This window comes from Arachis ipaensis, chromosome B10 (genome assembly GCF_000816755.2).
Source record: "Arachis ipaensis cultivar K30076 chromosome B10, Araip1.1, whole genome shotgun sequence".
Taxonomy (NCBI): Eukaryota; Viridiplantae; Streptophyta; class Magnoliopsida; order Fabales; family Fabaceae; genus Arachis; species Arachis ipaensis.
In genome coordinates, this window is record NC_029794.2 from 83,101,915 (window position 1) to 83,110,221 (window position 8,307).

The following is an 8,307-nucleotide window of genomic DNA, read 5'->3' on the forward strand; positions in this document are numbered from 1 at the left end:
TTTGTTCAAAGAAATATTTTTGTGAGAGGAGAAAAGGAGGTATATTTTATATTAAATGTTATTCAGTCAATTAGATGCAATTCGGATTATTAGATAAATATTTGAAGGAGATGCTAGATAAATGGATTTTTTTATTTCAAGTGGATGTTGAATTAAAGACCTCTCACTAGATACAAAAGATCCTTAACAACTAAGAGAAGATTATTAATTGATAATTTAATACATTTTTTTACATAAAAATTAGTTCTATTTTAAATTATCATCAACTTATATAATAATATTGCATATTTTTTTTATAACCCACGGGTAGAGTCGTGTATCCGCGGATTAGGAACGGATAAGGTTAGAATTTGAAATATTCTAAACTCGCAGGTAGCGTTAAAGTTGGATCCAAACTCCTATCCTATCCTTACTTAATGCCACCCCTAAAATAAATACTAGAAAGAGATGTTAGATAAATGAATTTTTTATTGTTATAAAATAAAGAGTTTTTTTTTAAATATTATTTTCATCTTTATTTTTTAGGATCTGAGGCAAACTGGTGAAATTGTTGAAGTTTGCCTTATTATTATCTTGAGTATAAAGAATATTTTTTGTTTTAATTTTAATCAATATTAGTGTACTAATATTCCTTAACATGCTTATTAATTAAATTTTTTTATTACAAATTTAATAAATATACACATTAAAAATATTAACGAGTAATTATTTTATTGAATTTGTTATATTTTTATAGGATAATGCATATTTAATTATAGTGTAAAATAAAAGAATAAAGATAAATATAATTTAAAAACGACGAATGGGTATATGTGGCAAGAAGTTTGCCTAAGGTTAAAGTGAGTAAGATTTTACGCAGTTCGTCCAAGTCATAGCTAGGGACGGATTTAGAAATGTTATTATGGGAGCTAATAATATATATAATGTAAGAAAATATATGCAAAAAATTTATAATATAAGATGCATTATAAAAATATATCGATAGAAAATATATATTTAAAGTATAAAAAATGTATATCTTTTACTAATGAAGTGGTGCACTGATACGTGAAAATTAGATTTCACGTATACCCGACAAGTATACCGGATCGTATCAAGTAGTAAAACTCACATGAGTGAAGTCGATCCCACGGTGATTGATGGATTAAGCAACTTTAGTTAAATGGTAATTTAGTTAGGCAAACACTTTTGTGATTTCATGGGATATCTAATTTGAAAGTAATTTGTGGAAAATTAAATGACAAAAAATTTAAAGAACTGAAATGAAGGAGAGCAAATTAAACAACTGAAAGTAATGGTGGAAACTTAAAATGCACAAAATTAAAGGTTGAAATGTAAATGACATAAACTTAAACTGCAAGTAAGTATAAGCTGAATTTAAATGGTCGGAATGTTAAATTACAAGAAGATAAATGGGAATTGGGTAGTGGGCATTCAAAATAACTAAAGAACAATAGAAATGAGAATTAATGATGGAAGATATCATTAGGGATCAGAGATGTAAATCCTCATGAATTGATGATGATCATTTTTTTCTCAATCATGGGGATAGATCCATGGCGGATTGTGAATAATTGAATTCCAATCTTTTGGTAACTCAATTTCTCATCAACACAATCAATTGTCACTCTCGTGATCTAATTGTTCATGAGAAGAGATGAAGCTCAATAACTAATCCTTCAAGCCACACAACTTCGAGGATTTCAACCAAGGGTGGTTACATCTCACATACCAACCCAAAGTGTATTAATCAAGGAAATTATGAAAGGATGAACTCTAAACTGAATTATGTGACTCCTTTCTCAAGTTCATCACACAATTCATATAGATTCAATCCCTCTCTCGATGGTGATTGAATCTTTGAAGAACAAGAGTTTCCTCTTAGATGAACCACTTGAATTGAGAAGGAGAAGAAGAGTTATCAATTCATTCAAATAAACAGAGCTCCTCCCCCTAATGAAAATGGGATTTAGTGAATCATAGCTCCAATTTCAACAACCATTGCAAAATAGAAATTAAACTAAGTATAGAGAAGAACGAAGAAGATGAATCCTCCAAACTGAAATTGAAAGTTGCAAGAAAACAAAATAGATGACCGGTATCTCCTCAAAATGCAGTAAAAAGGTAAAAGTAAAAGTCTAAGAAAAGTGTAGTGTAAAAGTCCTCTTCAATTACAAACTTTCTCCTATTTATACTAGTCCTTAAGCTCCTTGAGAGGCCCTCAATCTTGTTTGTTGGGTTAGCAATTGGGCTTTGTTCTTGTTGGATTGGCTAGCTCTTGAATGGAATTGCTGCACTTTCAAGAGACAGAGAAAACAGAGAGCTTGTTCACATCATTTCTGGCCCATCGGGCACGTTGCTGGCAAACACGCCTATGCAAATGCAAGTTAGCAACGTGCTTGTGGGTTTACTGGGCTAGAGCTTCTTACAAGGGCGTTGCCAACTTGGTTTCCAAGTTGCCAACATGCTTCCTGCTCCTTGGATTCAATTCTTGTGCTTGTTTTTGAAGCTTAAAGTTGCCTATGGTTTGAGCTTCAATTTTGTGCTCCACTATAGACTTTTATATATGGTTGGAAATCTCTGAATGTCAGCTTTCCAACGCAACTGGAAGCACCTCAATTGGATCTCTGTAGCTCAAGTTATGCTCCATTGAAGAGGGTAAGGTCAGCCTACCAAAATCGCACACGTTTTTGGTGAACACGCCTTTGTTCTTTCAAGTTGCCAACGCCTTCAGATTCTGAAGCTCTAAATGAAGCCAGCATTTGAAGCTTCAAACGAATGTCAACCCTATACTATGATATATGGTTGGAAAGATCTGAATGTCTACTTTCCAATTCCGTTAAAAGAACTTCAATTGGATCTCTATAGCTCAAGTTATGCTCCATTGAAGGAGGTAAGGTCAGGCTGCCAAGCTCACCAGCGTTTTTGGCAAACACTCCCTTGTATTTCCAAGTTGCCAACGTCTTCAGATTCTGAAGCTCTAAATGAGGCCAGCCTTTGAAGCTTCAAATGAATGTCAACCCCGTACTATGATATATGGTTGAAAAGCTCTGAATGTCTACTTTTCAATGCCGTTGAGAGTGCATCATTTGAGGCTCTACAACTCAAGATATACTCCATGGAAGAGGGTAAGGTCAGGCTGCCCAGCTCACAAGCGTTTTTGGCAAACACTCCTTTGTTCTTCCAAGTTGCCAACGTGCAGGTTCATTCCAAGGTTGCCAAGCTTGCTGGTGTTGTTGATGAACACGCCCATGCAATCCCAAGTTGGCAACTTGCTTCTTCATTCCAAGGCTTGACAAGCTTGCTTGGCGTTGGAGGCAAACACGCCTTCACCCACTCACATTGGCAACGTGGATTGCCTCCTTCTAGGTCTGAGACCTCCTGTCGCAGGCGTTGTTGTTGGACACGCCTTCCTCTTCTCACGTTGGCAACGTGCTACCTCTGCCTCCTAGCTCCAAGCTTGCTGGCGTTGCCATTGGACATGCCAATGTAATCCTAGGTTGGCAACGTGCTCAAGCCTTCCTCCTAGCTCCAAGTATTGCTTCCTGGCGTTGTCATTGAACACGCCAATGCTTCCTTGAGTTGGCAACGTGCTTGAGTGGCTCATAATCATCATCCAAAGCTTCCTTGAGTTATTGCCAAACACGCCAATGTAACTCCAAGTTAGCAACGTGCTAACTTCATCCTCCTTGCCAAGCTTCCTGGCATTGCTGCCAAACACTCAAGTAGTAATGCACGTTAGCAACGTGCAAGTCTCTTCAGGTTCACCCTCCAGGGTTGCTGGCGTTGTTGCCAAACACGCCATTAGTAATGCACGTTAGCAACGTGCAAGTCCTCTGCCTCCTTGCCCAGCTTGATGTATTCTCAAGCTTTCTTGCTCAAATTCTTGCTCCATTGCCTTTTTGCTTCATTACCTGTCGTTAACCAAAGAAACTTCCTCAAAGTCTTGCCATTCTATGCAATCAATTTCAAGATATTCATTCACCTTAACTCATTTATAAGCTCCTTGAATTATTTGCATGAATTTGGCCAAAATTAACCTAGTCCTTGGTATTTTAATGCATAGAGGTAAAACTCATCAAAGTGTTTGTTTATTTCAAAGAAAGTGAATGAAATTAAGCTAAAACTACTTAAACTAACTAGCTAATATAGCAAAGATGCAAATGCATCATGCACGTTGATTCTTCATATCATAAAATTCATCGATAATAGAATCTGTGTCAAATCTTTCAATAATCTTCTTCTCAATGTAAATCAAAAGACAATTAGCAAGAAATTAATCTTCCATTTTGTTTCTGAGTCTATTCTTCACTATATTCATAGCTGAAAAAGATCTCTCAGTTGTAGCAGTTAAAACAGGAAGAGTTAATACGAAGTGAATCAAACGATCAATCAAAGGATATGTTAAAGACTTTCCTGTCTTCGTTAATCCTTGACATAATTCTAAAATTGTGCACAAATTAGTTAATTCAACATGATTAAGAACATTAAGTTCATAATGTTGAGCTTGCATTCTAATGTAAAATTTTTCTTGGTCACTGAAGTCACCTAGATAAAACCGTTCTAGTAATTCACATACTTTGTTAACACTGAAGAACTTATAATTATCTCTGGGATCTAAAGTTGAACTTAAAGTAAGCAATTCCAGCATATTATCATTGAATCTTCCATTAAGCTCTTGCAATTGTGTATCAATTACAGCCAGAAATAAATTAACACGGTAATGATGCTCCACTGAAATTTGGTCAATGATGAGCGGATATTTTATACACTTTTTGGCATCACTTTCATATAGTTTTTAGTAGTTTTTGTTTAGTTTTTTTTATTAAGTTTTTATAGGTTTTAGTCTTAAATTCATATTTTTGGATTCTACTATGAGTTTTTATGTTTTTGGAGTAATTTCAGGTATTTTTTTGGCTGAAATTGAGGAGTTGGAGCAGAAGTCTGATTCAGAGACAGAGAAAGCACTGCAAATGATGTCCGGATCTGACCTGCCTGCATTCAGAAGGGCTTTTCTAGAGCTACAAAAGTCTAAATGGAGCTATTTTAACGGATATGGAAAGCTGACTTCCAGAGCTTTTCAGCAATATATAATAGTTTATACTTTGCTTCGGACTAGAAGGCCCAAAACTGGCATCTAACGCCAGCTTCCTGCCCCTTCTAGACGTCCAGCGCCCAAAGAGCAGCGCCCAACGTCCAAGGGCCCAGAGAGGACCCCTTAGCTGGCATTCCACGCCCAAGGAGCCTCATAGCACGTGGATCTCATTAAAGCTCAGCCCAAACACTAACCAAGTGGGCCTCAGAAGTGGATTTTAGCACTAAATAGACTGTTTTACCCTTACTAGTCATTTGTTTAGTATTTAAGGGATCTTATTCATGTAATTCAGACAGACTGAGAGGTTTCAGAACCTTGGGCACCTCCCGCTGAGGGAGGTCTACCATATTTACATTTTCACCATTGTTTTTATTTTTAGTATGAGTTTCTAAACCTCCTAGGTTGAGGGGAGGAGCCCTGCTAAGTCCTATGAATTAACAAAAGTACTATTTCTTCTTCTTCGATCCAGGTATGATCTATCTCTAAGATGTATATTTCGATCTTCATCGTGATGAACAGGACGATCTGACAAATTGGCTCTGTTCATCACATTAAGACGAACGTGCCTGACAAACACCTGCATCTACTTGGGTTCGTGTGAATACTTGGCCGGAAAGCACGAACCAACAGCTATGTTTATACATCTCTCAGACGGTTAATCCACGATTTCGTTGGGGACTTCTCGAGACACCTGTTCAGCTGATCTTTAAGGAGATTAAGGTCTCCATGGTATAGGCTAGAATCCATAGAAGCAGCGTTCTCTGATCCGGAAGATTCGACCTTGTCTATGGCGCTTTGAGTAGGATCACAAAGAGAACAATTTGCTAAGAGCTTCACCTTCTGTCAGATTGAATGACCACGGGCAATGGCGTTCAACTTGTAGCAGAGGAGATCAAGGACCATTGGCATGGCTTTGATCGCTTACAGCCTGCCATAGAAGAAGATCATTTACAAGCAAAGAAGACAATAGTACCAGAGTTACTTCAGAAAGACAAAGCAACTCCGACTCTCAATCTAATCCTATCACTTATTCCTAATAGCTAACTTCTTAATAGCTAATTTACACAACTCCTTCTGATTCTACCTGACTAAGACCTGCAAGACAACCATAGCTTGCTTCAAGCCACAATCCTCTTGGGATCGACCCTGACTCACTCAGGTATTACTTGGACGACCCAGTGCACTTGTTGGTACTGTTGCTGTTGTACGAAATAGTGTGGCTTTTGCGTACACGCGCACCAAGTTTTTGGCGCCGTTGCCGGCGATTGTTGAGTTTGGACAAATTGCCGGATTGTTTTGCTCCTTAGATTAGGTAAGGTTATTTTACATTATTTTAATTGAGTCTTTAATTTTTGTTTTCTTCCTCTTCTATTTTTTTTGAAAATTCTTAAAACCTTTTTAAAAAATATTTTTTCTTTTCTTTGTTTAATCCTTGCATTTTTTGAATGTGTCTATGTTCTTGGTAATTTCATGTTCTTTGAGTCTTTCTTTCTAAAAACTATCAAAAATAATTTTTCTTTGGTTTAATTTTGTGTCAAATTTTTAAGTTTAGTGTTTTCTTTTTATTTTTCTTGCAATTTTTGAAAATTTTGTTTTAGTTTTCAAAAAATTTTAAGTTTAGTGTTCTTTTTTGTGTTCTTGAGTTTTTTGAGAATTTAAATTTTGTTCTTCGTGTTCTTGTGAGTCTTCAAGGAGTTCTTGAGTCTTGCATGTGTCTTGATCTTAAAATTTTTAAGTTTGGTGTCCCTTGGTATTCCCTCCAAAAATTTTTGAAAAACAAGGGTGCTAAATCTAAAAATTTTAAGTCTTGTATCTTTTTTCTGTTTTTCTCTTTCATCATAAATTAAAAAAAAATAAAAAATATCTTTTCTAACTAATTCCTAACCATAATTTTCGAAAATATTCATAAAAATTCAGATTTTGATTTTCAAAATTTTATCTTATCATATCTTAGTTGTCAAGTTTTCAAAAATCAACTTTTTCAAAATTTAAAAATCATATCTTTTTCAAAAAAATCTTATCTTTTTCAAAATCATATCATATTTTTTTTCAAAATTCAAAAATCTCATCTTATTTTTTTCAAATTTTAAATTTTTAAAAATTAAATCTTTTTCAAAATCAATTTTCTAATCTTATCTTTTTGTTTCTTATCTTATCTTTTTCTAAAATTTTAAATTTCATTTTCAAATCTTTTCTTATCGTATCTTATTTTTAAAATTCAAATCTTTTCTCATCTTATCTTTTATTTTTATTTTTATTTTTATTCTTTCTAAAAATAATATCTTATCTTCTCTCTTATCTTTTTCAAAACTACCTAACTAACTCTACTTCCTGCCCTAGCTCTAGTTCAACTTCTTTATCTGCATTCCTTTCTTTTTTACATCTCACTTGGAGCTTCTTGCCAATTGGCATAGAAAACTCTCTTGTGATTTCCTTTCTTTATTTACTCTTATTTATTAATTCCAAGGTAAATTTTTTTCTCTACTTATTTTATTTTTATTTTTAATTTTTATCTTCTTCTTTCTCTACTTCTGACTTTAAGGAGAAGCTTCTTGTCTATTGAAAGTCTCTTTCTTTTTTTTCTTTTTCTTGGCTTCTTGTTTATGACTAGGAACAGGGATAAAGAACCCCTCTTGACTCCTGATCCTGAACCTAAGAAGACTCTGAGGAGGCGTTTACAACAAGCTAAAGTGCAACACTCCGGAAGAGACCTTTCAGAAAGTTTTGAACAAGAAACAGAGGATATGGCCGAACCACAAGAGGAGCCTAGAAAGGTCCTTGGTGACTTCACCATGCCTATCTCTGACTTTTATGGCAGAAGCATTATTGTACCTGCCATTGGAGCTAACAATTTTGAGCTTAAACCTAAGTTAGTCTCTCTTCTGCAGCAGAACTGTAAATTCCATGGACTTCCACTGGAAGATCCACATCAGTTCTTAGCAGAATTCTTACAGATATGTGATACTGTAAAGACTAATGGAGTTAATCCTGAAGTTTATAAGCTTATGCTTTTCCCCTTTGCTCTAAGAGACAAAGCTAAGTTCTGGTTGGATGCCCAACCAAGAGAGAGTATTGACTCTTGGGAAAAGCTTGTAAATGCTTTTCTGGCTAAGTTCTTTCCTCCTCAAAGGATGAGCAAGATTAGAGTGGAAGTTCAAACCTTCAAACAAAGAGAAGGTGAATCCCTCTATGAAGCTTAGGAAAGATACAAA